The following is an 8,444-nucleotide window of genomic DNA, read 5'->3' as shown; positions in this document are numbered from 1 at the left end:
CTGTTACTCTCTTACTTGGGGCTCTTTCCCATATTCTTATTTTATTATTTTTCAAGCCCTTCTGCATATCACTTAAATCTGCATGTCTCACTCATCTACTGTGCACCTAAGGTTTTCCAATCTGCATTTTTTCTGTAGCCTTTATTGTAATACTGGATTCTCTCTTCCAGTGTAATCATCTAAATCACACCAATTTGCTACCATCTCATATCCCACATCCTCTTCCTCTTCTCTTCTGTAAGTACAACCCAAGGTCCTCACTGCCCCTGTTACCTCTGTGTATGTGACCAGTATCCCTGAGACTGTGACCTATAAATTGTGAACTTTAAATCATTTGGCACTGTTCTACCCTCATGTAATCTGGTTTCCCTTTCCTATTTAAACATTTAAATATTTACATTTAGAGATTTAAACATTATGACTCTACCATATGTCGTGCACTGTTGTAAGTAATTAATGCTATTGAAATGGTTCTATGTCATAATTCATTTCTTGATATCTTTTGGAAAAATATAGGTGTCCTTCAAATGCATGTCTGTTGACCAGTACATTAGTCAACAGAACAGCCTTTTATGATACCATTAAAATTTAGATTCTCTCATTCCAAGTGAAGGAGCGATGCTTTTAAGACCAGTTGACACCTAAATTATACATATTTTCCAGAAAATGAATGATTCTAACTTTCACACATAGGCATCTATAATGTTGGTTTGAAAGAAAAGGGTATGAATTCAAATGAGACATCTAAAGATTTGAGTGCTAAAATATTAAATTTAATTTTTTGATGACTCAATTCACTTAAGTGTGTAACTGTATGCAAATTAGGCACCTTTTCTCTGATGATGAAAACAATTAATTAAGATACCATATAAATATGCTTGGGCAAGTGGTATATTTTAATCCACAGTTAATCTCTTTTATATACTTTTATGTGTTCTACATTTGCTATTCTGATTCCTTGTCTAATATCACAACTGAGTCAATGTTTAATTAATACTTCTCCAAATATAAAGTTTCTTCAGTTTCAGACACAAAGATTACTTTGTCTGACTTTTAGAAGGTTTCTGTGGTACAGATGAAAATCATGTGTAAGATTTTTAAAATATCTGGGGATTTCCAATTTCCAGATATGCTGCTAGGATGTTAATTTTTCAAAAATTTTGAAGGTACCCAGGTATTGGAAAAAAACATTGGGGATGTGCAAAGTCTCAGGTGAGCAACTTCTAGACTTAGGGAAGTTAGATCTTTGTGCTTGAGATTTTATGATAGACATTTCAAGTAATTATGATTACAGCATTTAATTCAGAGAAAATATCTTTCACACTGTCCATAAGAACTTTCCTTCCTACACTGGTACAAGCAGCAACATCACAGAATTACTTAAATGCCCTAGACCATGACTGTGTATCACTTCAGAAAAGAAAAAGGAACACATCCCACTCCTGCAACGATTTCTAATTTTTATAAAATCTTGAAGTACCATGTGGATGTAAAACCCAGGGAGCACCTTCACCCTGCTTATTTGCACATTGCTGACATAAAAACCACAAAATGTTCAGAGATCTTTTTAAGGGGTGATTTCAAGAGATTTTTTTAGTGTGAAGCAGAGCTCAGAAAGCACAATGGAATTTCAGACTCAAATTCTTACTTTCCATATGTTCAGTGTCTCAGGTTAAAAAAAAAAGGAAACTCAAAATGAGTATCCTTTTTGCTCTAGAAATTGAGATTAATTTAGGTTTGTGATTACTGTTTCTGTGTATTTTGTGATATGACATTCCTTTGCCTCTATTTCCACTAACTTCTATCATCTCTTTTCATCTCTCCTCCATGATCATACTGTTCCATGGACATGTGCTCACCCAATCTCCAGCATTCCTTGCTGCTTCCCCAGGGGAGAAGCTCACCACCATCTGCACAGCCAGCTCCAGTGTAAGCACTAAGAATTTTATTGGTACCAACAAAAGGCAGGAACCTCACCAAATCTCCTGGTTTATCAAATATCAAACCTGAGAGGAGGGGCTGGGTGGATCTGGGGCACCTGCATCAGCCTCCCCATGTGTCTGGAGGACTGTGGATATCTCAGAAAGCAGGAGAGGATTGCAGGTTCCAGAGGCACTGTGGCCTGTGGTGAGTGCTCAGTGCACTCTGCCCAAAGCCCAGACTGTTGGGAACCTCCAGGCTCCCGGATGCAGTGAAGTGGAGTAGTGGGTTTGAGGCCTCTACATCCGCCTCCCTATCCAGGCTGCACTTGGAGAACTGTGGAGCTTCCAACAGGTGGGCGGGCCCATGCTATCCCTGGAGCCCAGCCTGTTTGGGACTCCTGCACCTCGCCATCTGTGTGCAGAGGAGGGGCTGGGTGGATCTGGGGCACCTGCATCAGCCTCCTCGTGTGTCTGGAAGACTGTGGATATCTCAACAAGCAGGGGAGGATCGCAGGTTCCAGAGGCACCGTGGCCTGTGGTGAGTGCTCAGCACACTCGGCCCAAAGCCCAGACTATTCCAGACCCTCCAGGCTTCCAGGTGCAGTGAAGTGGATAAGTGGGTTTGAGGCCTCTACATCCACCTCTGCATCCTGGCTGTGCTTGGAGAGCTGTGGAGCTTCCAAAGGACAGGCAGGTGCACAGTGTCCCTGAGGCTGAGCTTATCTGGAACTGCAGAGTTCTGAACAGACAGAGGAGGGCCATTGGTTCTACAGGCCCAGTGGCTTGGGGTAACGGGGTGCCAGAGTCTCAGGACCTGCAAACATAGAAGGGGATTTCCAACAGACCCTGAGGAAGCTTTCAAATAACACTTGAAACACCGAAATATAGGAAAATGGCAAAGCAAAAGAACAAATTACAACCTCAAACCTCCAGCCCATCTCAAGAAACCCTAGGAGCAATGTATATAGAAGAAACTATATGCCATTCACCTCAAATATTGGACACACTAGCTACTGAAATTAACAAGCAACTCCAGGAAGCTTTAAAGAAATTCAAACTCGAAATAATCTCCCAGGTAAAAGATGAAATGATAAAAGAAATGAAAGGGATTCTGAATATATCTAAGAAAACACAGATAAAAAATTGGAGGAACTAAATAAAAACATAGAATCCCTAAGCAAGTAATATAAGAAACAAGCAGAATACATAATGCAGATGCACAGAGATATACAGGAAATAAAAAAAAACTCCACTGAAAGTTGTAAAAACCACCTCAATGAAAGTGAAGATAGAATTTCAGACCTTGAAGACAGGATTGCAGCTAGTGAACAGGAAAGGAAAGATCTTTTAAAAATAACAAGGAATCAGGAAACAACAATTCAACAACTGCAAGACGATGCAAAGAAAAATAACATAAGAATGATAGGGATTAATGAAAAAGAAGGAGACAATATAAAGGATGTCAAGAGGATATTTAGAGAAGTAATAGCTGAAAATATCCCAAGCATGAGATCAGAAACCGACATCAGGATCAGTGAAGCATATAGAACTCCAAATAGTCATAACTAAAATAAAACTACACCGAGACATATAATAATCACCATTCCAGAAGTCCAGCACAAGAATAGATTATTAAAAGTTGGCAGAGAGAAAAGACAGATCACTTATAAAGGAAAACCTATCAGAAAAACAGCAGACTTCTCAGCACAAACAATAAAGTCAAGAAGAGCATGGAGTGAAGTATTCCAGATCGTAAAGCAAAATGATTTCCAACCTAGACTGATGTATCCTGCAAAACTATCATTTAAAATTGATGGTGAAATACGATACTTCCATAACAATGAACAGCTGAAGAACTTCATGAACACAAAACCAACCCTGCAAAAAATATTGATAGACAGTTTATATACACAAAGGGAAAACCACTAAGCAAAGCAGATAATTAAACAGAACAGAAAGATAAACATGCAACAGTAGAGACATAAAATGTCAATAGTAAACCAGCATTTAACAGTAATAACAATTAATGTAAATGGTCTCAATGCAACAATCAAAAGAAACAGACTAGCAGAATGGATCAAGAAACAAAATCCAACCATATGCTGTTTACAGGAAACCCATCTAACCCAGAAGGATACTCACAGACTGAAAGTCAAAGGATGGAAAACAATACTTCATGAAGCAGGAATCCAAAAAAGGCAGGAGTAGCCATTCTATTTGCAGACAACATGAACTTTAAACCAACAATGACCATAAAGGACAAAGAAGGTAACTACATACTCGTAAGGGGAAAACTCCAAGAGGAAGAGATAACTATCTTAAATATATATGCACCAAACTCCAGAGCACCCAGTTATATAAAACAATTATTAACAGAAATGAAAAATCAAATTATCAGTAACACGATTGTAACAGGAGACCTTAATACACCATTGACACCAAGGGACAGATCAACCAGACAGAAAATGAGCAAAGAATTAACAGAACTGAATCACACCAGTAAACAATGGGTTTGATAGACATATACAGAATTTTCCACCCAACAACATCAGAATACACATTCTTCTCAGCAGTACATGGATCATTCTCTAAAATAGACTATATATTAGGTCACAGAACATATTTAAACAAATGCAAAAGAGTTGAAAGCATCCCTTGCATGTTATTGGATCATAGCACTCTGAGATTAGAAATTAATGATAAAAGATACTGCAAAAATCCCACAAACACCTGGAAACTGAATAACACACTCTTGAGTAATCAGTGGGTCACAGAAGAAATTAATGAAGAAATTAAACAATACCTAAAAGAAAATGAAAATGCAGATACAACTTACCAGAATTTGTGGGGTGCAATGAAAGCCGTCCTCAGAGGAAAATTTATTGCACTGAGTTCCCACATCAGGAAAACAGAATGAATACAAACAAACAACTTGATGATACACCTCAAACAGCTACAAAAAGAAGAGCAAGTCAAGCCCAAAGCCAAAAGAAGAGAGGAAATTATACAAATCAGAGCAGAAATAAATGCAATAGAGACTAAGAAAACAATCCAAAGAATCAATGTAGCTAAGAGCTGCTTCTTTGAAAGATCAATGGAATAGATTAGAAGATACAACCACAACTATAAACACAATCAACCACCTTATCTTTGATAAAGTAGTCAAGCAGGTTCACTGGAAGAACGACAGTCTCTTTAATAAATCTTGCTGGAAAAACTGGCTATTTGCCATAAACAAAAGCTAGACCCATGTCTATCAGCATGTACTAAATTAAAATCTAAATGGGTCAAAGATCTGAATATTAAAACAGAAACACTAAATCTATTGGAAGAAAAATTGGGAAGAAACCTTGAAGACATAGGAGTAGGTAGAGAGTTCATCAACAGGACTCAAATCACATGGGAAATACTTCCCAGAATCAATAACTGGGACCACTTCTTATTAAAAAGTTTCTGCATGTCAAAAGAAATCTGCAGCATAGTGAAAAGAAAACCAACAAACTAGGAAAAGATTTTAGTGAACTCTCTCTCAGACAAGGGACTCTTGTCTAAAACATATGAAGAATTAAACTCAGACCACCAAAATTCAAAAGTCCAATGAAAAATGGCCATCTGGGATGAATATGCACTTCTCAGATGAAGAAATGCAAATGGCAAATAAATACATGAAAAAATGTTCATCATCATTGGTCATTAGAGAAATGCAAATTAAAACCACACTGAGATTCCATCTCACTCCTGAAAGAATGGCCAGGATCAAGAAAACCAACAACAGCAAATGCTGGAGAGGCTGTGGGGAAAAAGGAACTCTCCTACACTGTTGGTGGGAGTGTAGACTGGTGCAGCCTTTGTGGAGGTCAGTCTGGAGATTTCTCATGAAGCTGGGATTGGAAGTCCCATTTATTCCAGCTATCCCACTTCTAGGCATATTCCCAGAAGAACTGAAAGCATCATACCACAGTGATATATATGCACCTATGTTTATAGCAGCACAATTAGTAATCACCAGATTTTGGAAACAACCCAAGTGTCCATCAACTGAGGAATGGATAAAAAAGTTGTGGTATTTCTATACAATGGAGTATTATTCAGCTATAAAGAAGGATCACATTGAGATATTTATCAATAAATGGGCATAGCTTGAGACCATACTCATAAATGAAATAAATCAATCTCGCATTTGTGAATACCGAATAGTTTCCCTAATGTAAGTAATGAATCAAATTTATAAAAATATGTGGTAATTATGATTCCCCATTATGTGGCCTTGAAGCGTTATAAAGTTTTCACTTATTAATTGGAAAGGCTTTATTCTGGGCTTCTTGGTATGGAAATATTTGAAGCTATAGTATATGAAGTTTTATTCAAATATTTCAAGGAAAAAGACAGACACTATGTTAACTAGTATTAAGTCGGGTTATTTGGTGGTGAAGCACTAGGTTGCTGAAACAGTCATGCTTTGACCTGTATTGTTATATTGTTATGTCCTCTTTTATCTCAGTCTCTCACTTTTCATTAAAAATTATTTAGTTATTTCTTATTTTTTAAATAAGGGGAAAATTTTTAAAAATTAGTAGGATATATAATAGTAACTTTTTTTGATTTCCTATTAACTTGTTTTGAAGTCCTGTAATACTCCCACTATCTTGGTTTGACTGATTAGACTCTGTTCCATTCTGTATGATAGTATCAAGTTTGAGTGTATAGACAACTATTTTGAAGACAATAATATTCACTAAGATGTCTATTCTGGTTAGATCATTGTCTCCTTTGGAAGTCCTGTAATGTTTACAATGCTTAAATTTTATTGGTCTTGTTCTCTAATGTTTTGTTCAACTTTATAATATCTAATGAGATAGAGAATTCTTTTTAAGGAAACAAGAGACATTGTTGATAATCATTGTTGATAACCTTGTACTCTGTTTTACATCATGTGCTGTTTATCCTTGATTTTGACTGACAGCTTTGTTTTGCCATATTTGACTTTATTCTCTCTCCCCCCAAAAAAGTAATAAGAACTGAGGAGTAATAAAACCCAAAATGTGTGAATTTTGTTGTAAAAAAGAGAGGGAAAAAAAGAGCTGTAAAGGATACAACAGCAATTGTGATTAGGGGTGTTAAATAGCTGACCATATTAATGTTTTTCGTTGGATCACTGAACACAACTGTTTGCAGTCTCACTGTTTGAGTGTCCACTTTGCATGCTTTGATACTGTGATTTGAGCAACTATCTCTAAGATGATAATATGTAATCTATTAACTGATGATTTCTTACTTTTTTTTTGTAGTTCTGTATTACTTGTACCCTTACACCGCTTTTTTTTTGTCTGTTTGTTTGTTTTTTTTCCTTTTAAATAAAATTAAAAAGAAAAACAAACAAACAAAAAAAAAACAAATATCAAACCTGGCCTCGGGATTTCTTTCTCACTTCAGTGGAAGTGGGTTAGGGACTTCTTTCTCTCTCACAACCAGCAACATGTAAGCTGAAGATGTTGCAACCTGTTACTGTCAGCAGTACCAGAACTACCCACTCACACAGTGCTATAGATTGCAACAAAAACCCAATGAGCTCCTCAGGGCCCACCGGATTCTTCCTCAGAGTCTATGATATGATTAGAGGCTTTACATGATATAGACATTCCCAAATTTTCTTTACTGGAGCCAAGGACATTTGGCTTCCTCCAAGAGGAAGAGAGATGTAGAGATGGGGAAGATGGGATTTGATGCACAAGGAGGCTCCATTATACAGCAGCCTGTCTGTCCATAGAATCCTTAGATTGTTACAGTGTAGATCCTCTGAGTGGAACCCTGATTCTCAGGTTAAGCTGTAATGTGGTACAAATGCCCAGGGAAACCCGCTCCTAGGACTTTTCCCTATCTCATGAGGAACAATGATGGAAAACTAACAGGCCTGTCCCAGAGCTGAGTAAATCTTCAGAGACGGTGGCCATTTTCCTAAGGTGAAGAATGGCAAAGTATAGGCCTTGCTTTTGAATGCTGAGATTATTATTAATGCATTTTTGTAGACCATATAGCACCATGGAATTAACAGGCATGATAAATATGAAAATGATGACAAAAGCCTCTCATTTGTCATCCCTTCTTATAGTTTCTTGTGCTTCATTAATAGGTGGCCACACTGAATAAATGTGTGGAAAGCATGATACCTTCACCCTCAGAAGCAATGGTCTCTGAAATTCTGTGGGTCCCAGAGTAGCAGAAAGCAAAATCAAGAGACTCAAAGATGCCTTGAAATTGATTAAAAAATTCAAATGCCTCAGATTGTAGATTCAGGGTGGCATGCATATGAGAAAACAAAAGCATCAGTGGTTTCTCTGCTGTGGCACTTGTACTGAGCCTCTGTGATAATTCTCCACAGAAGTAGGCAATTAGCACATGGCAAGGAGTATGGAAGGGAGGGCATAACCTGTCAATCTGGAAAACTGTCAAGTCTCAGAAAAGATCTCATCCTTGGTGTCATGTCAGAAGAGAATGCAAAAGACAGGGGCAACTGACTTTGGG

The 8,444-nt window shown here is 37.5% G+C and overlaps 1 pseudogene; it reads left to right on the top strand.

Moving 5' to 3' along the window:
• Positions 1-1,622: 1,622 nt before the first annotated feature.
• On the top strand, positions 1,623-7,530 carry LOC134471425 (Ig kappa chain V-VI region NQ2-6.1-like; annotated as a pseudogene).
• Positions 7,531-8,444: the final 914 nt, after the last annotated feature.

This window comes from Cavia porcellus, unplaced genomic scaffold (genome assembly GCF_034190915.1).
Source record: "Cavia porcellus strain 051 isolate PalLab524CR breed Dunkin Hartley unplaced genomic scaffold, mCavPor4.1 scaffold_18, whole genome shotgun sequence".
NCBI classification, from domain to species: Eukaryota; Metazoa; Chordata; class Mammalia; order Rodentia; family Caviidae; genus Cavia; species Cavia porcellus.
This window is presented reverse-complemented; position numbering and strand designations above follow the sequence as displayed.